Here is a 13,305-nt window from a genome sequence, read left to right as displayed (position 1 = left end):
GTACCCTTTCTGCACTTTTCTACAATCAAACTGTCTTGCTGCTCACTCTATGTGACAGGGAACAGTCAGACAGAGACCCATGCCCTGCACCCTACCTTGTCAGTTGTGTGCTGTAGTAGCTGGGTTTTTAAAGGACTGGGGAGGGGCATGATTGGGTTCTGGGGACTCGCAGTGATGTAGGTATAGATTTTTTATGGAGTGGGTTCTGTGACTGAGGGCTTTCTGGCTGAAGGGGCTGTTCTTTCAAGCAAGCTGGACATGTAATGGGAGGGGTTTGAACCCAAGAAACCCCCCTTACTTACGTCCGTGCTGGGGAGGGGGCTTCACTACTGCACAAGAGGGAGAAGATTGGTTATGCCCAAAGTTGGCATCTTGAGTTGCTTCAGACCTCGTGGGTATGGAAGAGTGGAAGAGCATTTGATTTTTTAGTACACTTAGTGTCTGTAGACTATGCCATGTTTTTTTGTTAATATAACTTTGTGCCTCTGGTAGTAGCATACTGGGCCTAAATGGCACCCGGGGGCATGACCTGTTCCTTGTGCCCCCTCCCTGCCCGGCTCGCCCCCCCCCCACTTATGGGAGCCAGCAGGGAGGCCAGGGGAGGCTAGGGCTCGGGGGCAGGGCTCAGGGGGCGGCTTGGACAGGTACTACGGGAAAGGCCGGATGCAGGGATCTGGCCAGCACCCAGCATCTCCCCACATGATGAAAAGGTGTGCGCCTAGGGACATGGGATGCCCCTGGCAGGCACAGACTGAAAGGGCTTAATGAACTAATTCTGACCATGCTCTTAGAACCACCCATAGTCTTGCCTGCACAGAGGCTACGCTGGGCTGTAGTTGTGCTGATGAGAAACTACAGTGAGACTGTGCTGGCACTCAGGAGCAATATAACAGCACTGGGTGCTTGCAGCAGTATAACTGGCTTCCTGAGCACATTTGTCCCCACTGTAGGAATGTGCTCTTAGCTCCTTAATTTTTTTTTTAAGATACACACATTGAAATCTTTGGCTTTGATACATAATTAAAATGAAATAACCCAACTTGTCACTGTAACAGTTCTTCTATTATAGGAAATTAATTATTTAAATCATTTAGCAATATGTGGAATACCCATTTAATGAAAAATCATCTAATGAGAAAATGTGCAATCCAAACTATTTGCTTTTTGTCATATGCAGAGGCTGAATTATAGCTCTAATTAGATTGTTAACAGAAATAGATTTGGGAGAAAAAGATGACAAAGGTGCTTTTAAAATTCCATACAGGAATGCCTTAAAGTGGAGAAAAACCTCTCCAGTGCCTTCCATATTCATATTGTGGATTCAGGATAACAAAAAATAAATACATTTAATATCTATTTAGATTTATTCTGCTTGTGAATGTAGCAGTTAAGAGCATGAAGTATGATTTAGCAAACCTCAAGCTACTGTCTGGTCCAGCTACTCCTTGAGTACACTGATAACAATGGTCTTTTTATTAAAAAAAGGCTTATGGATATGACTATAAAATGATTGGCGTGCTTAGAGAAAATGTTACATAAATACAAAACAGCAAATTTACCTGCTTTTACTTGGTCTTTTGTTGTTTGCAAAGTATTTATTATCTTGACACCTAATACTGCAAATGGGATGATAGGAGAGTAAGGAGGACTTTTTTGGTTTCCTGATTTGTCCTTTCTGTGTGATGCAATCTAATTGTCATGTAAAAGCATTAAATTAGTCATATATAGAGAACCATTTTGTAGGTTACAAAAGTAATTAGCATGAAACTTGCATGTAAATATGTAATACATAGGTGCACGCCAGAAACAACAGATGGGGCACAAACATGGGGTTAATTGAAAGACATTTTATAACACAATATTGTTCCATCTAATAGTTTTCCATGTATGGTGTAATATTAGGCAATGATAGGGTCATTTGTATTGTTGTATTTTTAGTGTGCTTCTAATTATTACAAATTATTTTCAAATTATACATGCACACACAAAATCAGTAATGATACAGTACAACTTTGCTAATGTGAAATCTAGTCCATTTCGCATAACACACACAAAAAGTCCTGATAACACACACACACACAAAGTGTCTTGGGGAGAAACTCCACACAGCTTTTCCCCCAAGATGTCCTCAGGAAGCCTTATTTCAGACCAAGTTGCCTTATTTTGAAGATGCTGGAAGGATGACTTTTTTATTCGTCTGCAAGAGGTTGCCTGCCTGGCTGTGCACAGGAGCTCTCGGGTCATTCTTCCTCAGATTGAGCCTGACATTTTGTGTGATGGTGAAGGGATTCTCCCTGCCTCCATTTGCTGAAGGTTGCCCCAGAATGTTTGCTCTGCAGGCTCTGATCCTGGGCATTTTTTCATCTTTTCAACCTGCCGATTCCAGCAATATATAATTTTCCTTTTTGTTTTATTTTGGAGCAGCTGTATTCAAAGATATGCAGACACGAATATGAGAATCTTAGCTGTAGGGATGAGCCGCTGACCCAGCAGCACCGTAGGCAGAGCGCTGGCATGCTGGCCCAACTACGGCCTTCTGGTCGCACCCGCTCCCCCATCCCCCACCCCCACCCCCGGTGAGTCACAGGTCATGAACTGCCTGGCTCACAGCCACCAGGTGTCCCAGACAAAGGGATAATGGGCCCCTTGCCCCCAGGTGTGGATTAGGTCCAGACACGGACGCTTCCTCCCGCACGTACCAGCCCGATGAGATCATGCATCACCTGATGATCTCCCGGTCTCCCGTTCTCCCGCTCTCCCGGCCTCCCGCCGATCCACCCCTTTGCCCGCCCCCAGAGAATCCCTAATAAAAGGTGCCAGGAACTAGCACGCGGGAGAGTTGCCAGGATCACGGACCCCCGCGCTCCCGCTGCTGGCTCTCTCCACCAGATGATATCTCCGCATCTCGTCTCGTTCTTACGGTGACTCCGCGTGCACGACTACATTAGCTGCTCTGAAGGCAGGTCTACTGCCCGTTGAAAAGTTTGGGTAGACCTGTCCTCCGCAGACCATCTTAGTTTTTTGTACAGCACAGATTAACAGTGGTTGACTCAATGCTGTTCAGTGAGCAGTAGACCTGTTTTCTGAGCAACTAAGATTCTCATATTCATGTCTGAATATCTTCGAATCTCCTCCAAGATTTTTTTTTTAAAGGGAAAACTGTATATTGCTAGAATTGGCAGGACTAGCTGAGTATTTTGAACTCTGGGCTGAAAAGGTGCCCAGGAGTGGAGCCCACAGAGCAAATGTCCTGGGCAACCTTCAGCAAATGGAGGCAGGGAGAATCTCTTCAGCAGCACACAAAATGTTGGGTGCAAGCTGCAGAGGAAACTGACCAGGGAGCTTAACGGTTAGGCAGGGGAAAGTCTGTTTTCTCCTCTGATGCCTGTGTTGTCTCGAACAAACATGAGAGACAGCTTTTTTACGGATGTCCCCATGACCAATAGCTTAAACAAGCTTTCAGCTTTGTAGAAGTAGTGATTCCCTTATTACACATTGTAATAGAAGTAAAGAACAAGGTGTCATCATAGCTTTTTAGACTGACAGGTTTGCTAATCTGTATAAAAGTGCCTGCATACTTTCAGAACCCATGGGGATGGAAATGTACCAGCCAATTTCTGGAAAGTCATTGCAGTAAAGGAAATCATTAGAACCCATTTCCAAGTAAGAATAGATTACAGTCTATATACACAATTCTAGGCCATATTGTCATAAGGAAGTCCCTTTGATTTTATTGGTGCTTATTTCCAAGTAACATATAACTTGCTACAACAAGAAGAGAAGAAGTAAGAAAGTACTGGTGGCAGTATTCTGGATAGATCAAAGAAATATTGCAAGTACATGTAGAAAGTCATGAATGTTAGACTATTAAATTGTTTTACTCATTGTGATCATTAGGGTCCCAAACAAAATGAAATTACTTCATTCATAAAGTAAGAATGCTATGAGCAAATGTGGGAATTTAGAAATCTCTTATACTATGCTTTGTATCTAATATGGGCTATATGAATGACTATTCCTAAAGAAATTAACTCTCACATTTACTGATCATTCTTGGCTATATGCCATGTGTTCAATTTATCTGACATCCTTTTTCTTAATGGGTTAACCCTTACAGAAAGATATTCATTGCACTTTTCCTAGAATTAAATATTTATTACATTACAAAATAGCAGGTTTTAAGATAATAAAGATGGTGAAATTGGAAAATGTATAACCATCTTTTAAAATATGCAGGTATCAACAAATGACTAGAAAACATTTTATTTTAAGATTTTAGGCACACGGTCCCAAATGAAATTAGCTTTTGAGCAACTACATACCACTATTAATGAATTTGTATTTATAAAGATGGATCGACATTTAGAAATCAATAATCAGATAAATTTTAAAATGTATATCCTAAACCTATGCATTTTTACCCAAAAGTAAATTTTATTTTGTTCAATAGGACTTACTTCCTTAGCACACCTAATTAAATCAAAGAATCTAGTTTACACTAGTTTATGAGGCAATTCTAAGTGCATTTACAAGGAAGTAAATTCTATTGGTCAGTAGTATTTATATTCCAGTAAGTGGCTGTGATCCAGAGAAATTCAAGTTGAGAGCTAAGCATATATCTGATTTATTTTGTTGGATTGGCACACATGGTGGGGGGGGGGGGTTGCTACAAAATAACTTGGACCCAAGCCATTTAGGGCATTAAGCATTTTGTATTGGGACTAGAAGGTCAGTAGCAGCCAGTTTAATTGGCACAAAATGGGAGTAATATACGCACTGAAACCAACCCATTAACATCCCTCAGCCACATTTCAAACCAACTGATTTTTCCAAACTGTCTTCAAATATAGCCATATGTAGCATGTTACTACTGTCGAACACCTGAGTGACAGTTGCTTGAGATCTGCCTATTTTGTCAGACAATGCCCCATTTGACAAAAGACCTACACTGACTAAATGCACTCTTGTCTCTTCCTCTATAACCTGGACATCCATGATCATACCTATACTCCAAGTCTGCTCCTTCAGGAGAGTACAGTCCTGCCTAATGCAGGTAAGCACTTATTTCTGGATAAGATTTATGCCAGCCCATTGCATCTCCATTTTGCATAGATTTAATTTCCATTTGCTACTGTCATCCAGTTCTTCACCATATCCAAACATTACTTATGCTTGTCTGCAGTTTCTGTGAATCCCGATGTAAAAGAAAGATAGTGTTGAGTGTCATCATCATATTGGCAACAACTTGCTCCAAATACCTAGATGATTTCTCCCAGTGGTTTGATTAACATGTTAAATAGCATTGGAACAGGGTTTCGAACAATTTTCTAGCATTTGCCTAAGCATGTTGGGGGTCATATCTGGAGATGGTGGAGTTTGAAGAGGATGTGATGTCACTTTTGAGTGATACTGTAGGAATTTCCTCCAGTCTCTAAAGTAGGCCATAGAGAATATGGAAATCATTTTTTTCTTCTGCTCCTCAATTTCTCAGTCCATTGGGCTCATCAAAATGCTGCCTGAGGAGGTTGGGGTCTCTCACAAACAGCGTGAAGTATATGTGGAGGTTAACAATGGAAAGGGATAATTAGCAAAAATTGCCCCTCTTCCTCTACACTAGAGGAAATGTCTTTCTGAGAGCAGATGATTTTTGATTCAACCCATAGGTCATTTATACACATGTAGTCTCCTTTGCACTGAGCATACATTCCCTTTGAGTTGGATTCTCAGTTACACACACATTTTCCCCTCTTTGGTAGTCATCATCCTCTCAGAGAATCTCCACAATTTCCGAAAGCTCTGAAAGTGACAGGCAGTGAAGTGACAGGCAGTGAAGGGAATCAGCATGTGTTTTGCTTCTTTGGGGTTTTCTTGCTCCTCCCTGCCTTCCTCTGCCCACACAACAACAGTTTGTACCACTCTTTCGGCCACCATTTCAGAGGGATCAAAAGGACCATTTGACTTTTTTTCATACAAAGGGTCTATTGCTGGAGTGATAGTCCTTGAAACGGACATAAATTTACATGGTCTAATGAATTAACACTAGACCACAGATGACAGCAAAAAAGGCAGCAGGCAACTCGCCAGACAGAGGTTGCATAGAGAGAACAAGGAGGTAGGGGGTGGGCAAAATGGTGGATTGGATCAGCTAGGGATACTTTACAGTTGGAGAATCCTGGGTGTAAACAAAAAACCATGGGAAAAACCCACTGCTAAGCAAACAGCCATGGAGTAAGTAGTGCATGCATAAAGTGACATAGTCTTTAATGTGACTGCACAGAGGTAATGATGAGAACCTTTTGTTCCAGTGAATAAAATTAATATGTATATTGGTATAAAAGTTGAACCATATATTGAACCAAATTTTGTTTGATGTGTTTTCTACCTCCATTCAATGAAGAAAATCTTGAATGAGCAAGCAGCAAAGGCAGCTTAGTAATCTTTTATTCACTTCTGGGTGATTTATCCATTTGGAAAGGTGACAAATGAATTGCTTAAATGGGAACATAAGAATTAAAATACTTAATAGCATGCAATATAATTAAGCTGGTAACACTTATTGCTGTAGGCTTCAAGCTGAGATCCAATCAAATCTCATAGTTTTAGAAAAGGGACAGATGCTTCAAAATAATTGCGGTGATTCTATAGATGCAAGTCTTCCATTTGACTCAATTAATGTCATACAACACCTACAGAGTAATCCTATCCTGGGAGCAAACAGGACCACTACTATTTGCACTATGTTGGTAGGATACTATGTTTTACGAGTGTGTGTACATAACACTGACAGATCTGCTCTCTTAGTATGCCAGAGCAAAGAGCAACAATGAACTACATTGGAACCTTGGTGGGAAGTACCAGGATCCTACTGGTCCGCACCTAATGATAGTTAACAAGCAAAGGCAGAAAAGATGGTGTAAGGTATAATACTCCTCATCAAGTCAACAGCCCAACAGTACATGCTCCTCTGCCATCCAGGCACATCAAATAATAGGATTCTGGTTTACTCAGGAGTCAATCATGGCACACTGTCAGGAGTGTGAAAGTAAGAGGACACAGCCCAGATATTCAGGTCTGCAGCTTAGGACATGCTAGACTCCTGAATGCCCTCCCTCTATGCTTACAAGAAAAGAGATGGCTGGGCAAAAAAACTTCTAATGTTCACTTCATCTCCAACTCCATGAAGCATTTAGTGGAAATAGTGTACCAGTTTAACCACCCTGGCCTCCACTGCTAAGCAGGTAGAAGCAGTCACTGAAGAGGCAAAATGGAGCAATGAGAAATTAAGGGTACAAGGAGATTCATGCTGTGAGGAAAGATAAAAGGAGAGAACAGGTGGGAGCTTAACACATTCTGTGACAGTGCAGAGACAGCACATGCACATGAAACTGCCATATATCTTGGTTGAGGAGAAACAAGTGCAGATGAGAAATGAACAGTAAATGGAGCTACAGAGAGACCTGAGGGATGTGAAAGGAAAAGTAGCATAGCTGACTAGGGATGACTGAATACATGCCAGTTCAGTTCATGTCCAGTTTGCCAGTCATGAACAGGAAGCCAGATTTTCAGCAAACTGTTCCTTGACACATTTGTTCAGAGTATTGTTTCAACTATTCCTTCTTAAGAGTACAGTGCAATAAGCTTTTCATGCATATTTGTTCTCACACAGCTTTATGCAGTTTTACTTTTCCTCACTCATTGCTGCACCATTGCTCCCTTGGCAGGCCATTGTTCAACAGACACTTAAGTCAATCACAAATCATATGAATCTGTTCAATGTTCAATGCCATATTTATGAAAATCTTAACAGTTTAATGTTTCACTATGTAGTCCTTGGTAACGTTAACAGCTGCTGATCTGTTTGGCCCAATTAATATTTGCACAAATCCAGTGCAAACCTATTCAACATTTAGCACTGAACTAAAACAGCCCAGTAATCAGCCCATATCTGATTGACACAATCAAATGCGGTATGTTCTGCTGCAGAGCATGTTCACTGCAAAATTTGTGCTATCCCTATAGTTGACAGGGAAGGGGCAGAGACCTACTGTATATGGAACTGAGAAAGGAAGTGCAGAATAGTAGTGCAAGGAAAGAAGGATTCTGTGGGGAGATTATAGCCAAAATAGCAACAACAAAAAAAGAGGAGGATGAGAAGGGCAGTCCTGAAGGAGTTAGAAAAGATCCTTCTTTTCATTTGAAAACACTGAGAGTGCACTCTTAATTATCACATTGTATATGGCATATTTTGGGAATATAACAGCATATTTTGAAGTACAATCTTGGAAGCCTGATACGGGGGGTGGGGGTGGGGGGAATCCCCCTTCAGAGCCAGTGCAACCCAGGGCCAGTGAGGGTTCCTACTCTGCCAGTGCAAGGGGCAAATGCGCCGGCGGAAGGAGTACTTACCTTGGCAGTGTCTGACTTGAAAGCAGCTTTCGTCATCCAGGCCCACTGGTGCAAAACACTGTGCTGGCACGGCCAGGGCTGTTCCAAAAGCAGGCTAGAGGGTGGGACAGATCTTAGACAGCCTCCAGTGCCATGCTGGCCCCCATGTGCAGGTGGAGCTGCCAACAGAGATGCACCATGATTTTCATGGCATAGCTCCATTCTCACCTAAGGAGAATTAACTGGAGGGGGTTTTAAAAAGCTTTTTTGGGCACCATCCCAGCCTGCCAGTCCTCTCTGGATTGGGCGGTTAAAATCTGGTTCAGAATTAATTATCTAATGTGTATATAAAGGAAATGGAAAAGAACCTTAAGCCCTTTCCGTTTTATGTATGGATGTGAAAGTTGGACAGTGAATAAAGCTGAACAAAAACTTGATACATTTGAAGTGTTGTGTTGGAAAAGAGTTTTACGGATATTGTGGACTTCCAAAAATACACGTATTGTTCTAGATCAGGGGTAGGGAACCTGCGGCTCGAGAGCCGCATGCGGCTCTTCTGCCCTTGCACTGTGGCTCCATGAGCCGAGCCACCGGCCCCATCCTTGCCCACCCTGCAGGCAGCTTCTCAGAATGAGCAGAGTAAAAGGTAAAAAAAACCCTATATATATAGTGTTATCTTTATTTTAAGTGTCAAAAATTATTTGCGGCTCCAAGTGATTTCTTTTCCCGTGGAAAACGGGTCCAAATGGCTCTTTGAGTGTTAAAGGTTCCCTACCCCTGTTCTAGATAAAATTGAACCTGAACTCTCCCTAGAAGCTAAATGACTAAATGGAGGCTATCATACTTTGGTTATATTATGAGAAGACAAGACACACTGGCAAAGACTGCAGCGCTAGGAAAATTGAAGGCAGCAGGAAAACAGGAAGATCTAGCATGAGATGGAGTGTCTGTATAAAGGAAGCTATGATCCTCAGTTTGCAAAATCTGAGCAAAGCTGTCAAAAGATAGAGCATTTTGGAGGTCATTAATTGATATGCTTGCCATAAGCTGAAAGGCTGAAGAGAGTTCTTTACAGTCCTAATCAGTGAAGCAGTTGGGCAATGAGAGAGCTGAACAGAAGACTGAGAAGGCAACAACATTAAGAAAATAAGACATGGAAAAGTTCTAACAGAGAGGTCAAGAAAAGAATATGTAGCAGATACAACAGTAAGATGAATGGAAAGGTTACCATATCTAACCAGAGTATATAGAAGGGATAGGGATTAGATTTAGGTCACTTATATTATTTTTGTGGCTTAGTGTAAGTTGAAATTTATTATAATATTTTAATCCTAATGAATCCATTTCTTGGATTCCCTATATCCAGCACTAAATTATATTACTTAACAGAGATCTGCTTCCTTTCTATGATCTTTTCCACATGCGTGAGTTAATCCTGATTTTCTTGGGAGTAGATCTATAAGTACTGGAATCAGTTTGGGCAGGGATATTCTGCACATCTGTCCTTCCTGTGCATTTTTTAATAGTTGTCAAGTCTGGTTACTTTCTTCAAAGTAAAACGCATGTTAAAATCAGAAGATAAACTGAAGCAGTATAAGGCCAGAAGCAATGAAAAAAAAAACGTGCAGAAAAGCCCCAGATGATTAAAAGTCTGGGCATAGCCAGATACATGAACCTCATGAGGGGGAGTGTCCTTAGCTTTTAGATTGACATTTACAGCCTGGGGCTTATGACTGCAGCTCAGTGAACAAGAATCCACTCATGGTGTTTTCTTTGTTTCATTTAATTAAATTATATTACTTAAACCAATTATACAATTTGGTTTGTTTTCGAAATTAGTATAAATCGCTTTGTGATAAAAAGTGAAAGAGAATTCCATAAACAAGCAAATAAATGAAGTGAAGCTGCAAGCATTGAACAGTTTTACCAGAAAATTATCACTGCATATACTCAGAAGTGTGAGTTTTGCACATTCATAGCAATGATTAAAGTTGTTGATTTTCATGTTACAAACAATTCAGTGAGCTTTATCATACTTTGGACCACTTCATGTAGCATTGTTGCAAACATTACAGAGAATGACTTAGCACAGACTCTGGTCCTTGCATCAGACTCACTGTGAATTAGCCAACTCAGATACCTACCCAGTTTCATAGGAAGCTGATGTTCAATGTATGAACTTATAAATCTGCCAAAAAGAGTTACGCTATTGGCTCATCTTCCTTCTATAGTGCCTGGTAGCAGTTTTCAGGCAAAGATCTTTTCTATCTGATCATGTGAATGATTCCAAAGATTAACCTGGGACCTGTGAATGCCCCTCATATGATTTCAGATGACTTCTTAGCCCTTCTTCAAGATTTTATTTTTTTTTAATTTAAGTTCTTTATAATCTACCTTTTTCCCTTGGACTCAAGGCAGATTAAATACAAGAAGGGCAAGAGTAGAAAAGGGCCACTAATAAAAAAAACCTGCTTAACAGAGAAAATACATATGCATTTATTAACAATTAAAATTATCACATCATAGTAGAACGCTCATGATGGCCTGCCTTATGTGCATAAAATCACAGTGATATAGCACAAAGAATTCCTCTGTCACGAATCAGACCTGTTTTAGCTCACTGGTCTGCATCAGTGGTTAAAAGCGATAATATTTGCTGCCCAACCACAAATACAAATAAAACATATAGATTACTGAGATCAATTGTTAGAAAATTGTATACAACATGCACCCAGATCTTCAACATTAAACCAGTATCCACCCAAAAGATATAAATGCAGTGTGCCAATCATTCTGTTATGGCAGCATCCTTTAATATCTCAGTATTACAGAGCTACAATGTACCGTGCTACTACTGAATAAAACTGCTTAATGTATTAAGCAAATTTAACTAATCTATAGTTGAGCTACTCAGCCAATTTGCAAACAAATTCTTGTCCAGTCTGGTTGGGCCATTGTTACTACACACATTTACAATTACTTTAATGGCCCTAATCTGGAGAATCAAGTTCTACCTCTGCTCCTCCACATGAATTCTACTGGGTGACCTTGGGCTAGTCACAGTTTCCTCAGAACACTCTCAGCCAGAGGCGTAGCTGGGCCATACTGTGCCCAGTGTGCAGTCTGCATTTTCCGCCCTGCCCCCCCCCCCCAGCCAGTGCCCCATTCATTTGAGGTTGCCCCAAAATCTCCTGGGAAGTGTAGTTCTCCCCAGGCCGTTTTTAGCCTCAAGTGAACAGGCTGCTTTCCCCAGCCTGCACTTTCAGGCTCAATTAAGATAAGTGTGGGTGGGGGCGCCATGGGTGTGTGTGTGATTTTCCACCCCCCAGGCACGCGCCCAGTGCAATGCGCACCCCCTTTCCCCTGGTAGCTCCGCCTCTGCTCTCAGCCCACACAGACGCAGTCAATGGCAAACCTCATCTGAAAGTCTCTTGCCTTCCAAACCCCATGGGGTTACTGTATGTTAGCTGTGACTTGATGGCATGCACACATGCAATTGAATTGCTGTTAATCCTCTTCCAGTTCTTTCACTTGCATGTAACATAACAATTCTTTCTTTGCCTGGATATAATGTCTAAATCCTGCAAAACTGTCTATAAATACCTTATTTGAACTTTCTCACCATGATGCTGGTTTTGATATACATATTTTGGTTCCGGGTTTGCCCTTTAAAAGGCAATTAATACTATTTGATTTATAGATTTTTTGGAGTTTCTAACTGCCACGTGCAAGACTTATGTCCTGGAAATGCAGACACTTGACTATAGCAAAGCAGTTATAATTAAAAATTAGAAATACTTACATTTCTGAGAGAGAAAGCATGGTAGAATGTAGTCTAGCAAATATCACTCACACTGGTTTATCCTAATATAGAACTGCCTTGGACCAGATGAAATAATTTATTCTACATATGGGAGATAATATGCCAGAGGGGAAACAAATAGACCAAATCGGTCAAATCTGTCACATGAAGTATAGAATTATAATAACCACATGTTTGTGCTGCTGGAAAATGAAGCATTCTAGGAAATAGCAGTGTAGTTGTTGAAGAGAGGGAAAGGGATAAGCTTGAATGGCTGAAAGAAGGTTTGCTTAAAACAATTAATGAGAAACTGTCATGATAGTTAAGAGTGAATGAGATTACATGAGGGCTTTGCATATTCTGCATTTATATTCCAGCAAACTTCTATGTCTAAAAATGACTCAGTTAAATAACTGAAGCGCATGCAAGACTAAGAACTTCATACAATTTTGGCACCATAGGATGAGTCCTATCTTAACTGAATGTATTATTAAACAGCGGGTGACTCAAAGGGTAATGCGAAGAAAATATGTAATTCAAGCTTTTTCCTTTAAGGATATGCAGTTTTATATTTAGACAAAAATGGCACATGAGATTTGTTCAAACAATGGAGTTTAATGTATAGATTATGCTGCTGTTCATGTGAAAAAGGAAGACCAAGAGGAGAAGAAGTAAGTAAGAAGAGCTCCTGCATGTGGCAGCAGCATCTGACAAAGAAAAGGAATGATTCAGGAGAACAGGGGATCATGACCTTAGGGTGTGTGTGTGTGTGCATACAATAGTATGTGCAAAAAAGACCCGTACTTTTGATACATTTAACAATGATGTAGTATTTATTCAATTTTTTTCATTTAATGCCTGGCAAAATACAGATAATAAATGAACCTCACATTTATTTGTTTGTGCCATAACAACAAGCAAGATTTTTAAAAAGTAAATAAGGTAAACCGCTGCTTTTATCTGGAGCCATCTGAATCTTGTTTAGAATAATTATACAAAGAAGATGTATATTAAAGGAAGATAATTGTTTGATCTAGATTGGATAGACTTTAAAATTAAGAAATCTTGTGTTCAAATTCAATCTTATTAATTTCTAAATGTGTATTACTTTAAGCTTA

Source organism: Sphaerodactylus townsendi, linkage group LG06 (assembly GCF_021028975.2).
Source record: "Sphaerodactylus townsendi isolate TG3544 linkage group LG06, MPM_Stown_v2.3, whole genome shotgun sequence".
Classification (NCBI taxonomy): domain Eukaryota; kingdom Metazoa; phylum Chordata; class Lepidosauria; order Squamata; family Sphaerodactylidae; genus Sphaerodactylus; species Sphaerodactylus townsendi.
The sequence above is the reverse complement of the archived record's forward strand: the minus strand, read 5'-3'. Positions refer to the sequence as shown.